This window comes from Ursus arctos, unplaced genomic scaffold, assembly GCF_023065955.2.
Source record: "Ursus arctos isolate Adak ecotype North America unplaced genomic scaffold, UrsArc2.0 scaffold_12, whole genome shotgun sequence".
Lineage (NCBI taxonomy): Eukaryota > Metazoa > Chordata > Mammalia > Carnivora > Ursidae > Ursus > Ursus arctos.
The window spans coordinates 30,104,741-30,117,997 of NW_026622786.1; the positions used below are offsets into that span (position 1 = coordinate 30,104,741).

The following is a 13,257-nucleotide window of genomic DNA, read 5'->3' on the forward strand; positions in this document are numbered from 1 at the left end:
TTGAGATTATTATAGGAATGCAAGATTGCTTTAACATTTCAAAATCAAGCAATATAATTTAGCACATTAACAAAATAAAGAAGAAAAATTATGATCATTAAAATAGATGCAGAAAAGCATTTGACAAAATTCAATACCAATTTATGATTTTAAAAATTTAGGCAATTCCAATCAAAACTTCAGAAAGCTACTTTGTAGATATTGACGATGTGATTCTAAAATTTATATGGAGGGGCGCCTGGGTGGCTCAGTCAGTTAAGCATCTGCCTTCGGCTCAGGTCATGATCCCAGAGTCCTGGGATTGAGCCCCCCCTGTGGGGCTCCCTGCCCAGTGGAGAGCCTCCTTCTGCCCCTCCCCCCCAATCTCTCGCTCATCCTCACTCTATCTCAAATACATAAAATCTTTTTTTTAAAGATTTTACTTATTCATTCGACAGAGAGAGAGACAGCCAGCGAGAGAGGGAACACAAGCAGGGGGAGTGGGAGGGGAAGAAGCAGGCCCCCAGCAGAAGAGCCCCACCCGGAGCCCAATCCCAGAACGCCAGGATCACGCCCTGAGCCGAAAGCAGACGCCCAACGACTGAGCCACCCAGGCGCCCCACAAATACATAAAATCTTTTTAAAAAATAAAATAAATAAAAGTTATGTGGAAAGGCAAAGAACCAAAAATAGCCAATACAAAACTGGAAAAGAAGAACAAAGTTGGAGGATTCCGACTACCCGATTTCAAGAGAAACTATATAGTTACAGTACTCAAGGTAGCATGTATTGCTGAAGGAAGAGACATACAGATCAGAGGCCAGAAATAGATCTACACTAAAATAGTTAACTGAGTTTTGACAGAAGCTCCATGGCAATTCAACGGAGAAAAGATAGGCTTTTTAACAAATGTTTTGGAATAATCGGACATCCACATGCAAAAAAGTAAACCTAGATACAAACCTTTAACTTACATAAAAGTTAATTCAAAATTGATCAAAGAAAGAAAGAAAAATCTATGTGGTGACAGATATAAAATACAAAATCCTAAACTTCCAGAAGAAACCATAGGACCTTGGGTTTGGTGATGAATTTGATACAATATTGAAGTACAATCTACAAAAGAAAAAACTGATAAGCTGGATTCTATTAAAATTAAAAACTTCAGCGTGGCAACTACAGTCAGTAATATTTTATTGTATATTTGAAAGCTGCCAAAAAAGTAAATCTTAAAAGTTCTCATCACAAGGGGAAAATTTTTTTTGTAACTTTGTATGGTGATGGATGGTAACTAGACTTAGTGTGGTGATCACTTCACTATGTCTACAATATTGAATGATAATGTTGAACACCTGAAACAAATATAACATGTCAATTTTAACTCAACAAAAAAATTAAAAACTTATGCTCTGTAGGAGACACTGTTAAGAGAATGAAAAGACAAGGCTCAGGGAGGAAGTATTTGCAAATCACATTTCAGATAAAGGACTTCTGCCCAAAATATAAAAGAACTCTTAAAACTCAACATTTGACAACGAACAACCCACTTTTAAAATGAGCAAAAGATACGAACAAAAAAACTCCCAATGATATACAGATGGCAAATAATCATGTGAAAAGATCCTCAAGATCCTCTGTCATTAGAGAAAAAGTAAAATGAGGGCACCTGCCTAGCTTGGTCAGTAGAGCATGTGACTCTTGATCTCAGGGTTGTGAGTTCAAGCCCCATGTTGGGCATGGAACCTATCTAAAATTTTTAAAAAGTTAAAAAAAAAAAAAAAGTAAAAGGAGATACCAGTACAGAGAATGACTGAAATCCAAAAAACTGACAATATCAATTACTGATGAAGATGAGGACCAAAAGGAACTCTCACTCATTGCTAGTAGAAATACAAGTGGGGGGCACCTGAGTGGCTCAATCGGTTGAGTGACTGACTCTTGATTTTGGCTCAGGTCATGACCTCAGGGTCTTGAGATCAAGCCCCACATCAGGCCCCCCCCTGGGTATGGAGCCTAAGATTCTCTCTCTCTTCCTCTGTCCCTCCCTGACCCCCTGCTCATGGGTATGCTTTCTCTCTCAGAAAGAAAGAAAGAAAGAAAGAAAGAAAGAAAGAAAGAAAGAAAGAAAGAAAGAAAGAAAGAAAGAAAGAAAGAAAGAAAGAAAAGAAAGAAAGAGAAAGAAAGAAAGAAAGAAAGAAAGAAAGAAAGAAAGAAAGAAAGAAAAAGAAAGAGAAAGAAAGAGAGAGAGAAAGAAATGCAAGGGGTACAGCCCCTTTGAAAGAGAGTTTGGCAGTTTCTTGCCAAGCTGAACATAATCTTACCATATGATCTGACAATCCTACTCCTGGGTATTTTACCAGCTGATCTGAAAATTACGTCCATACAAAAACTTGCACACAAACGTTTACAACAACTTTATTCATTATCACCACATCTAAGGCAACCATAATGTCCCTCAATAGGTGAATCAATAAACTGTGGTTCATTCTTTACAACAGAATATTACTCAGTGATAAAAAAGGAATTAGCTCTCAAGCCACACAAAAACATGGATGAGTCTTAAATGCATATTGCTAAGCATAAGAAACCAGTCTCATAAGGCTACATACTGTTTGATTGTATTCTATGGCATTCTGGAAAAGTTAAAACTGTGAAGACAGTTTAAAAATTTTTTAGAAATTTGGAGAGGGCATCAATCACAGGGAAGTTTTAGTTGAAACTATTCTGTATGATACTATAATGGTAGATGTAGGACAATATGCATTTATAAAAACCCATAAAACTTTACAGCACAAGTGAAATTTAATGTACATAAATTAAAACAAAAACACTTTGGAGGAGGTCAGGGAACTCTAGGATGAAATGTAGACTGTGACAAAAGAATCTAACTGCATACAAATACATGAAATAACCTTACTGAAGGGAGTGGAAAAGAAAGGTCCTGGCCTAAATAACTTTGGAAATGAGTATAGACTACAAGAATAAAGACTAAGCAACACTGTACTCCAGTTGGTGAAGTTATTTCCCACGAAGTAGGGATTAACAATTCTGAAACCATTATACATGAATACTAGAATTGAAGAATTAAGTACTAGATATTGGATGATGAAAGCCAAGTTTGTCACTGCTACAGAAGATTACAGACAAGTAAGGGGATAGACTAGGAAAATCTATGTGGTGACAGATTAGTGTTGGAGACAGCAATATGAATTTATATTTAGCTTAATATAAAGATGGATTCACGGGGAACCTGGGTGGCTCAGTTGGTTAAGTGTCTGCCTCCATCTCAGGTCATGATCCTGGAGTCCTGGGATCGAGCCCCACATTGGGCTCCCTGATCAGTGGGGACCCTGTTTCTCCCTCTCCCTCTGTTCCCCCTTCTTGTGTGTTCATGCTCTCTGTCAAATAAATAAATAAAATCTTAAAAAAAAGATGGATTCATATAGAAATATTTATAGCTATGTGCACATATGCAGGTTAGTATACATACATATATTTCTTTGCTCTGTCAGCTGAGAAGACCTAAAAGAAACAGCAACAAGCACACCTAGTATCCAGATATTAGTTTCTAATAACATCAGAATAAAAGAACCAGGGTTCATTAGAGAAATGGTTGATTCTAGGACAGATGAGCTTAGAGCATTTTTAGTGTCAAAAAGTAAGGAAATACTACACACACACACGCGTGCACACACACACAAAATGATGTGGGGGAGGGGGTGTCAAAGGGACCTAAGAACAAAGCTCCTGTAGTTAAAGCCGGAACAATTTCAGCAACAAAATAAATAAGCCAAAGTACGAAAAAAGCCAACTTACAAACCGAAGTACAAAATATAAATCAAAGTACAAAATAAATATTAATCCATATTGATATACAGAAATGATTGAATAAATAAATAAGTGGGGAGAAAGAGGGAAATTTCTTGTGCAAAAGAATTCCAAATAATTTAGATAGATACTATTCCCTCAAGAAGGTGACCATAACTCCCATCCCTTAAGTGTGGGCTGTATACAGTCACTTCTTTCCAGAGAGTACAGTGTGCAAATGGGAGATGGGCTGCAAGTAACTTTGGGGATGGTGATGAGAATAACTTTACAGTGTAAAAATCAAACAAAAACTCCCTCAACCAGGTGATCAAGGTTAACATAAACAATGATAAGTCATGATGATTACATGTACCCATGAAATGATGTAATAAGAATGACACTTTATGCTTTTGAACTTCCTCACCAAAACCTATAACCTATTTAATGTTGAAAAAAATCAGATAAACTCCAATTGAGGAACATCTCTACAAAATACTTGCCCAGAGCTCAAACTGTCAAGGTCATCAAAAACAAGTAAAGTCTATGAAACTGTTAGAGCCAAGAGAAGCCTAAGGAGACATGACCACTAAACGTAATGTGGCATCCTGGAAGGGACCCCAGGGGAATAAAGGACAGTAGGCAAAAACTAAAGAATTCTGAATAAACTATGGACTTTAGTTAATAATAATGTCTCAATGTTGGTTCATTAATTGTAACAAATGTACTATTCTAAATGTATATGTAAGATGTTGATAATATGGGAACTGAGTGTGGCAGCATATGGGAATTCTCTACTCCTCCCAGTTTTTCTGTAAATTTAAAATTGTTCTAAGAAGTAAAGTATATTAAGAAAAAAATTAGGGATTCTGCTTCTGCTTTTGAAAGATAACTTTTCTATATTAACAAGTAGAAAAGTGAATAAAAAAATAAAATATGACACTGGAAAAAAAAGAAAAGGTAGTACAGGACTGATCCTTAAGAGAAGGAAAACCAATGAGATAAGCCTTACAGTCATGATGCTTCTTTCTTCCTAGAAGCAGTTTCTAGATCATGACATACAGAGGACAAACACAAGAAGAGCCTGGTTGTCCTACTGAGTTGAGAAGACTAATATAGCAGCTTCAGGAGGATGAGTCAGCTGGAATTTATGGGGGCACAGTACTGTGGAAGAGGGAGTTATGAGAAAAAGAGCTCCAGAAATAAGAGGAATTAGCTTTTGTCTGAATATAATCTGAACATATATAGCAAAAAGCTCCATGATGTCAGGCAAAGAATAAAGGCCAGGGAGCTGGCCGATATTCAAGTTCCTTCCAGCCAGAATTGAATAACTTGGAGCACTAAGGAAAGCTCCCAAGACGGTCACATCCGAGTAGAAAAGCTATATTAACATTTAGAGCAAAGGAAACTCTAGATCCACCTTACAAAATTTAAAAACAAGTCTCAGAAAGATAAAGATGATACATAATAACTAAATTACCTGCTAAAACAGACTTCAGCACTTTTTAAAGACAGACAATAAAATTTAAACACTCAACAATATAATGTCCAGTATATAATTTAAAAAATTCTAGTATGTAAAAAAGTAGCATCTGTTGACTATAACCAGGAGAAAAATCAGTCAATAGAAGCAGACCTAGAAATGAAGAGATGATGGGATTAGCAGACAAAGCTTTTTTTTTTTTTTTTTAAAGATAAAGAAAGCGAATAAGTGTGCATGAGTGAAGAGGGGGAAAGGGAGAGAGAGAATCCACACCCAGCATGGAGCCTGACAAGGGGCTTGATCTCACAACCCTGAGATCATGACCTGAGCTAAAACCAAGAGTCAGATGCTTAACTGACTGAGCCACCCAGATGTCCCCAGATAAAGCATTTTATTTTATTTTTTATTTTATTTTATTTTTTTTTAAAGATTTTTTTTTTATTTATTTATGTGACAGAGAGACAGCCAGCGAGAGAGGGAACACAGCAGGGGGAGTGGGAGAGGAAGAAGCAGGCTCCCATCGGAGGAGCCCGATGTGGGACTCGATCCCGGAACCCCGGGATCACGCCCTGAGCCGAAGGCGGACGCTTTAATGACTGCGCTACCCAGGCGCCCCCAGATAAAGCATTTTAAAAAGCTATCATAGATATGCTCAAGGATTTTCTTAATAAGTAACATAATGAAGAGAAAAAAAGAATTAAGAAAAAACGGAGAAATTTTAGTGCAAAAATATACAATATCTGAATGAAGAAATTCATGCATGAACTTAAAAGATTCTGAGAAACAAACTGAGGGCTTCAGAGGGGAGGTGGGTGGAGGAATGGGATAGACTGGTGATGGGTAATAAGGAGGGCACATACTGCACGGTGCACTGGGTGTTATACGCAACTAATGAATCATCGAACCTTGCATCAGAAACCAGGGATGTACTGTATGGTGACTAACATAATGTAATAAAAAAAACATTAAAAAAAAGATCAGATACTGATAAAGGAAAGATTAATGTACCTGTGCACATAGCAATATAAATTATCCAAATAAAATGTAGGGAGAAAAGAAAATTAAAAGAAAAAAAAGCTTACGTGAGCTATGGAACTAACATATATATAATTGGAGTCCCAGGTATAAAGGAGAGAAAGAAGGGGATTGCAAGACAATCTGAAAAAAAAAAAAGATTGTTGTAAATTTTCCAAATTTCACAGAAACCACAAACCCAAAGATCCAAGAAGCTCAATAAATCGTAAGCAGGAAAAACACAAAGAAAAGCACATGGTACATCATAATGAAACTGCTGAAAACTAATTACAGGGGAAAAACGCTTTTAAAGCAGCCAGGGAAAAAAGGCACATGACATATTGATAAGCAAAACTAGGCATGATCACAGACTTCTTGTCAGAGACAATGCAAGCCAGGTAACAATAAAATTATATCTGTAAAGCACTGGAAGAAATAAAAAATTGCCAATTTATAATTCTAAATCCAGCAAAAATATCTTTCAAAAATGAAGTCAAAATGAAGACCTTTTCTAGACAAAAGATGAGAAAAGTCATTAGCAAGCTGACCTGTATTACAAGAAATTTAAACAAAGTTCTTCAAACCTAAGGAAAACTTTAATAGAAACCTGCTCTTAATAAAAGATTGAAAGTGCAAGAAATGGTAATATGTTGGTAAATTTAAATTTCCTCATTAAAAAAAAAATTACATAGGGGCAGCTGGCTCAGCCAGTTAAGCGTTGGTTCTTGATTTTGGCTCAAGTCATGATCTCAGGGTCGTGAGACCGAGCCCTGCGTCAGCTCCAGGCTCAGCGTGGAGTCTGCTTGAGTTTTTCTCCTTCTCCCTCTGCCCCTCCCCCCATTTGCATTCTCTCTCTCTAAAATAAATGAATAAAATCTTTTAAATAAGTAAAGAAATAAAATTACCTAAAATTGTTTTAAAAAATAATTACTATTATGGCAGGGTTTAGAATATATATAAAAGTGAAATGTATGACAGCAATAGCACAAAGGATAGGAAGGGGAAAACGTCCTAATGTTATGCATGAGGATGTGTAATATTAACTGAACAAAAATGATAAGTTAACAATACATATTATAAATACTAGAGCAACAACTAATAAAGACAATACACACACAATATGGCTAATATGTCAACAGTGGAAATAAAGTGTAATTTTAAAAAATTTTAATTCAATTAATATATTAGAAAGGAAGAAAAAGAGGAAAAAGACAACAAAAAAAAAATGAAAACAAATAGTAAATGGTAGACTCAAACCCCAACATAACAACATTACAGTAAATGGTGTAAATTATCCAATTAAAAGGAGATTATGAGACCAGATAATGAAAGTAAGACATACACTGCCTACAAAAAAATTTAAGCCATTTTAAATATAAAGACATAGAGAGTTTAAAAGTAAAAGGATGGGAAAAGTTACATCATATAAACAAACACTAACCATAAGAAATCTAGAGTGGGATGCTAACTAGAATTTTTGTAGCGATCATTTTGCAATATATACAAATACTGAATCAGTATGTTATACACCTGAAACTAATATAATGTCAACTACACCTCAGTTAAAAAAATAGAGCTTCAAAATACATACAGCAAAAAAGAACAGAACTGAAGGGAGAAACAGGAAAATCATAATTATACTTAGAAACATTCTTTTCAGTAACTAACAGAAGTAGACAAAAAGTCAGTTAAGGATATGGAAGGCGTGAACAACACTATCAACCTATTTGACATCTATAAGAACCCTCCACCCCAGTGCAGCAGAAGACACATTCTTTTCAAGTACATGTGGAACATTCACGAAGATCCATATGTACTTGAAAACAAATCTCAATCTCAGCATAACACATAGTATCTGGCATATATAATCAGTGCTTATTAAATCATTCTTAATGAAGAAGACTATTAGAATTTTATTCTTCTATCTACTTACTTTCTCTGATTATGCCTAATGATAAAGATATACAGGCATACATAGGAGGTATAAATGGTTCAGTTACAGACCACCACAATAAAAGCAAATATTGTAATTTAAAAAAATCAAACAATTTTTTGGTTTCCTAGTGCATATAAAAGTTATGTTTACATGATACTGTAGTCTGTTAAGTATACATTATGACACTTAATAGTGTATATTTATTATATATAATATATATAAAATACATAATGCTATTAGGTCTAAAAAATATATACACCTTAATTTAAAAATACTTTAATCCTAAAAAAATGTTATCATCTGAGCTTTCAGTGAGTTGTAATTTTTTTGCTGGTGGAGGGTCCTGCCTTGATGTTAATGGCTGCTGAATGGTCAGGGTGGTGGTTTCTGAAGGTTACTTTGGTTGTGGAAATTTCTTAAAATAAGACAATGAAGTCTGTTACACCAATTGATATTTGTACCCTTTCCAATGAATCACCAATGTTCTTAACAGCACCTAGAATGGTGAACCCTTTCCAGAGGCTTTTAATGGACTTTACCCACCCATCAGAGAATCACTATCTACAGCAACTACAGCCTTACATAATGTATTTCTTACATAATAAGATTTGAAAGTTAAAATGATTCCTTGATCACAGTGGATCACCTGCTAAGACATACTTCAACACTCTTTTTAAAGACAGACAACAAAATTCAAACACTCTACAACATAACATCCAGCATGTAATAAAAAACTCTAGTATGTAAAGAAGTAGCAAATGTTAACTATAACCAGGAGAAAAATCAGTCAATAGAAGCAGACCCACTAAAGAAAGATGATGGAATTAGGAGACAAAGCATTTTTTTTTTTTTTTTGAAGAGAAAGAGAGCAAGTAAGTGCTCATGAGTGGGGAGGGACAGAGGGAGAGAGAGGCATGTTGTGTTAGCAGGCATGAAAACAACATTAAGCTGGTTGTACATCTCCATCAGAGCTCCTGGGTGATCAGATGCATTATAAATGAGTAGCAATATTTTAAAAGAAACCTTTTTTTCTGAGCACAGGTCTCAACAATAGTCTGTCCTTTGAAGCTTTGAAGCTAAGGCATTGACTTCTCCTCTCTAGCCAAGAAGTCCTAGATTGCACTGCATCTTTTTTTTAGTCTCAAATTTTTATTTAAGTTCCAAATAGTTAACATATAGTGAAATATTAGTTTCAGTAGAATTTAGGGATTCATTACTTACATATAAAACCCAGTGCTCATCACAAGTGCCCTCCTTAAAACCCATCACCCATTTAACCCATCCTCTACCCACCTCCCCCCTAGTAATCCTCAGTTTGTTCTCTATAATTAAAAAGAGCCTGTTTTCTGGTTTGTCTTTCTTTCTTCCCCCTATGTTCACCTGTTTCGCTTCTTAAATTCCACATATGCGTGAAATCATATGGTATTTGTCTTTCTCTGACTTATTTCACTTAGCACAATACTCTAGCTCCATCCATGTCTTTGAAAGTGGCAGGCTTTCATTCTTTTTGATGGCTGAGTAATATTCCATTGTGTATATATACACCACATCTTCTTTATCCATTCATCAGTCAATGGACATTTGGGCTCTTTCCATAATTTGGCTATTATTGATAATAAACATTGCTTCCATAAACATTGGAGTGCATGTGTCCCTTCGAATCTGTATTTTTGTATCCTTTGGGTAAATAACTAGTAGTGTAATTGCTGGACCTTAGAGTAGTGCTATTTTTAACTTTTTGAGGAAACTCTATACTGTCTTCCAGAGTAGCTGGACCAGTTGGCATTTTGACCAACAGTGTAAGAGGGTTCCCATTTCTCTGCATCTTCACCAACATCTGTTGTTTCCTGTACTGTTAATTATAGTGATTCTGACAGGTATGAGGTGATATCTCATCGTGGTTTTGATTTGTATTTCCCTGATGATGAGTGATGTTGAATATCTTTTTATGTGTCTGTTAGCCATCTGTATGTCTTTGGAAAAATGCCAATTCAGCTTCCATCCATTTCTTAACTGGATTATTTGTTTTTTGGGAGTTGAATTTAATAAGTTCCTTATAGATTTTGGATACTAACCCTTTATCAGATATGTCATTTGCAAATATGACTGCATCTTCTTCCAAGAGAATAAAACCTGTGCAAACCTGTGGTTTAGTGTAGCCACCTTCATGAATTACCTTAGCTAGATCTTCTGCATAACTTGCTGCAGCTTCTACATTGGCACTTGGTGCTTCATCTTGCCCTTTTATGTTATGAAGGCAATTTCTTTCCTTCAACCTCATGAACCAACCTCTGCTAGCTTCAAAATTTTCTTCTGCAGCTTCCTCACCTCTTTTAGTCTTCACAGTATTGAAGAAAGTTAGGGCCTTGCTCTGAATTAGGCTTTGGCTTAAGGGAATGTGATGGCTGGTTTGAGCTTCCATCCAGACCACTGAAACTTTCTCCATATCAAAAATAAGGCTGCCTCGCTTAACATTTGTTTGTTCACTGGAGTACCACTTCTAATTTCCTTCAAGAACTTTTCCTTGGCGTTCATGACTTGGCTAAGTGTTTGGTACAAGAGGCCTAGCTTTCAGCCTGTCTTGGTTTTCAGTATGCCTTCCTCACTAAGCTGCATTATTTCTAGCTTTTTATTTAAAGTGAGAGATGTGCAACTCTTCCCTTCACTTGAATAGAGTCCATTGTAGGGTTATTAACTGGCCTGATTTCGATACTGTCGTATCTCAGGGAATAGGGAGGCCTGAGGAGAGGGAGAAAGACGAAGGAATGGCTGATTGGGAGAAAAGTCAGAACAAACATAACACATATCAATTAAGTTTGTCATGTTATATGGGTGCAGTTCTTGGCACCCCAGGACAATTACAATAATAACGTCAAAGATCACTGATGACGGATCACCACAACAAATATAGTAACGAAAAAATTTTGAAATATAGCAAAAATTATCAAAATGTGACACAGAGACATGAAGTCAGCAAATGGTTGGGAAAGGAGCACTGACAGACTTGTTTGCTGAAGGGTTGCCACGAATCCTTAATTTGTGAAAAACAAAAACAACAACAACCATACTATCTACAAAGCACGATAAAGCCAAATGCAATAGGAGGTGTGCCTGTATAAATATATAGCATGTCATGACTTATATGTATGGCAGTCTCTGATCTTTGACTGCATAACTGACCAATGGCTCTAGTAGAGCACTCTGCATTCAGTACCACATGGGTCCCAAGGCCACGTTCTTACAGGCTGTTCCCTGCCAGTGACTGAGCATATGAGGGACACTAAGCAGGTCTATTTCAGAGAGACAGGGCTTTTTTCCGATTGGTGACTTTGGCCTGGGAACTTTCTAACAGTCTGCTGATTTTCATCAGAACTGCACTGCAGCCTAAGACGCTACTACCCAAGCTTCCTTCTTTCCCTTTCTCCTTCCATCATGGTCAGATCGACACTGCAGTTTGATAGCTCTTCCAGTCACCTCTGGATTCCTTTCCATGTTCTCTCACATGCATTTACCCTAATAAATTTCTTGCAAATCTAACCCCCATCCTCATGTCTGCTTCTCTGAAGATTTGCACTAACACAGCATGCTATTTTCATTTAAGTAAGATTAAAAGCATCTGAGACTTAAACAATTGCTCTGACTTTAGGACAGAAACTTAGAAAACATTCCTACTTAATTAGGATAAAAGCCTCAGTTTAAAAAATAATGCTGTGGGGGCAACTGGGTGGCTCAGTCAGTTAAGCATCTGACTCTTGATCTCAGCTCAGGTCTTGATCTCAGGGTCATGAGTTCAAGCCCCACGTTGGGCTCTACATTGGGCGTGGAGCCTACATTTTTCAAAAAGTACGGTAAATGGCATGGCATACTAAAAATCTTTGCCAGATTTTTCATTTTCCAATATGCCAAAAACCATTTTCTCCTTTTGATTAAATTTAATTTCAACTGACAAGGCTGCTTCTGGCTCTGTCAAGATGCCCTAATTTCCCCCTAGCTCTTGCTTTAGTACATTGCTTGCTATTCAATACTTCCTGATGTTAGCTGAACTAGATTCACTACTCCAGGCAGAATAATGGCCTGCATTACTCAGAGAAGCTCTAAAGAAGGAACTTTTTACTAGGACTGTTTTTTTGAGTTTTTTTTTTAAGTGCTCTTGCTCCAAGAATACTTTTTAAACTTTTAGTTCTATATAACGAACTAAAGGTTAAACCCAGGGTAGTGAGTCCAAACTTTTTAAGAGTTGTCACTATTACCCACAGCACTTCTTTGTAAACATCTTAGAGAACATAAACTTTAAAAAAGCAAAGAGCTTTTTCTTAAGACATCCATTTTTGACATCCACTGATTATAGTTTTCATAAGATTACCCTTTCCTAAGTTAAAAAATTATTTGTAAAGTATAATGGATGCCCTATTTAAAACTGATAGTTTTCGGTTAATCAAAAAAATTTGAGAGAATTTAAAAAATTATTTGTATGTATCATAATCATTTTATAATAACTTAAAAATAAATATGGAAAAGTACAGCATAGGAAATAGAGTAATATTGTAATAACGTGTATGGGGACAGTGGTAACTCACTTATTGTGATGAGCATTGCATAATGTAGAAGTTGTTGAATCCTGTTACGCACATGAAATTAATATAATACTGTATGGCAACTATACTTCAGTAAAAAAAAATCATTTTACTGACCATTAAAACAACTTCAGAAATTCCAAATTATATAGGTGGAAGTATGCTAAAAAAAACTTCAATATTCTTTATGGGGAGAATACCACCAGTATCCACTTGATAATGACCCTAACCTCTTGCAGGAAATTAGCAGTCTCAAAAAAACTATCTACCCCTAAAACTGAACAATCCTTTCTCTTTTGAAATTCTCCAAACCGTCTGCTTGCCCACTTGCAGCCAACCAATCACTGACAAATGCACCTGAAGACAAGTTAGCATGTCTCTCCCACTTCCAAAAACCAAATCTTAATAAAACACCTGCCAATTGTTAAAAAAAACACATATGCGTTCATTCACAAATCTTACACTGT

At 36.1% G+C, this 13,257-nt stretch overlaps 1 protein-coding gene across 5 annotated transcripts in view; it reads right to left on the reverse strand.

The window, feature by feature from the left end:
- The window catches only part of BTBD8 (BTB domain containing 8), a 93,813-nt gene that overhangs the window by 49,417 nt on the left and 31,139 nt on the right, over positions 1-13,257 (reverse strand). The gene's annotated exons all lie outside the window — the stretch shown is intronic.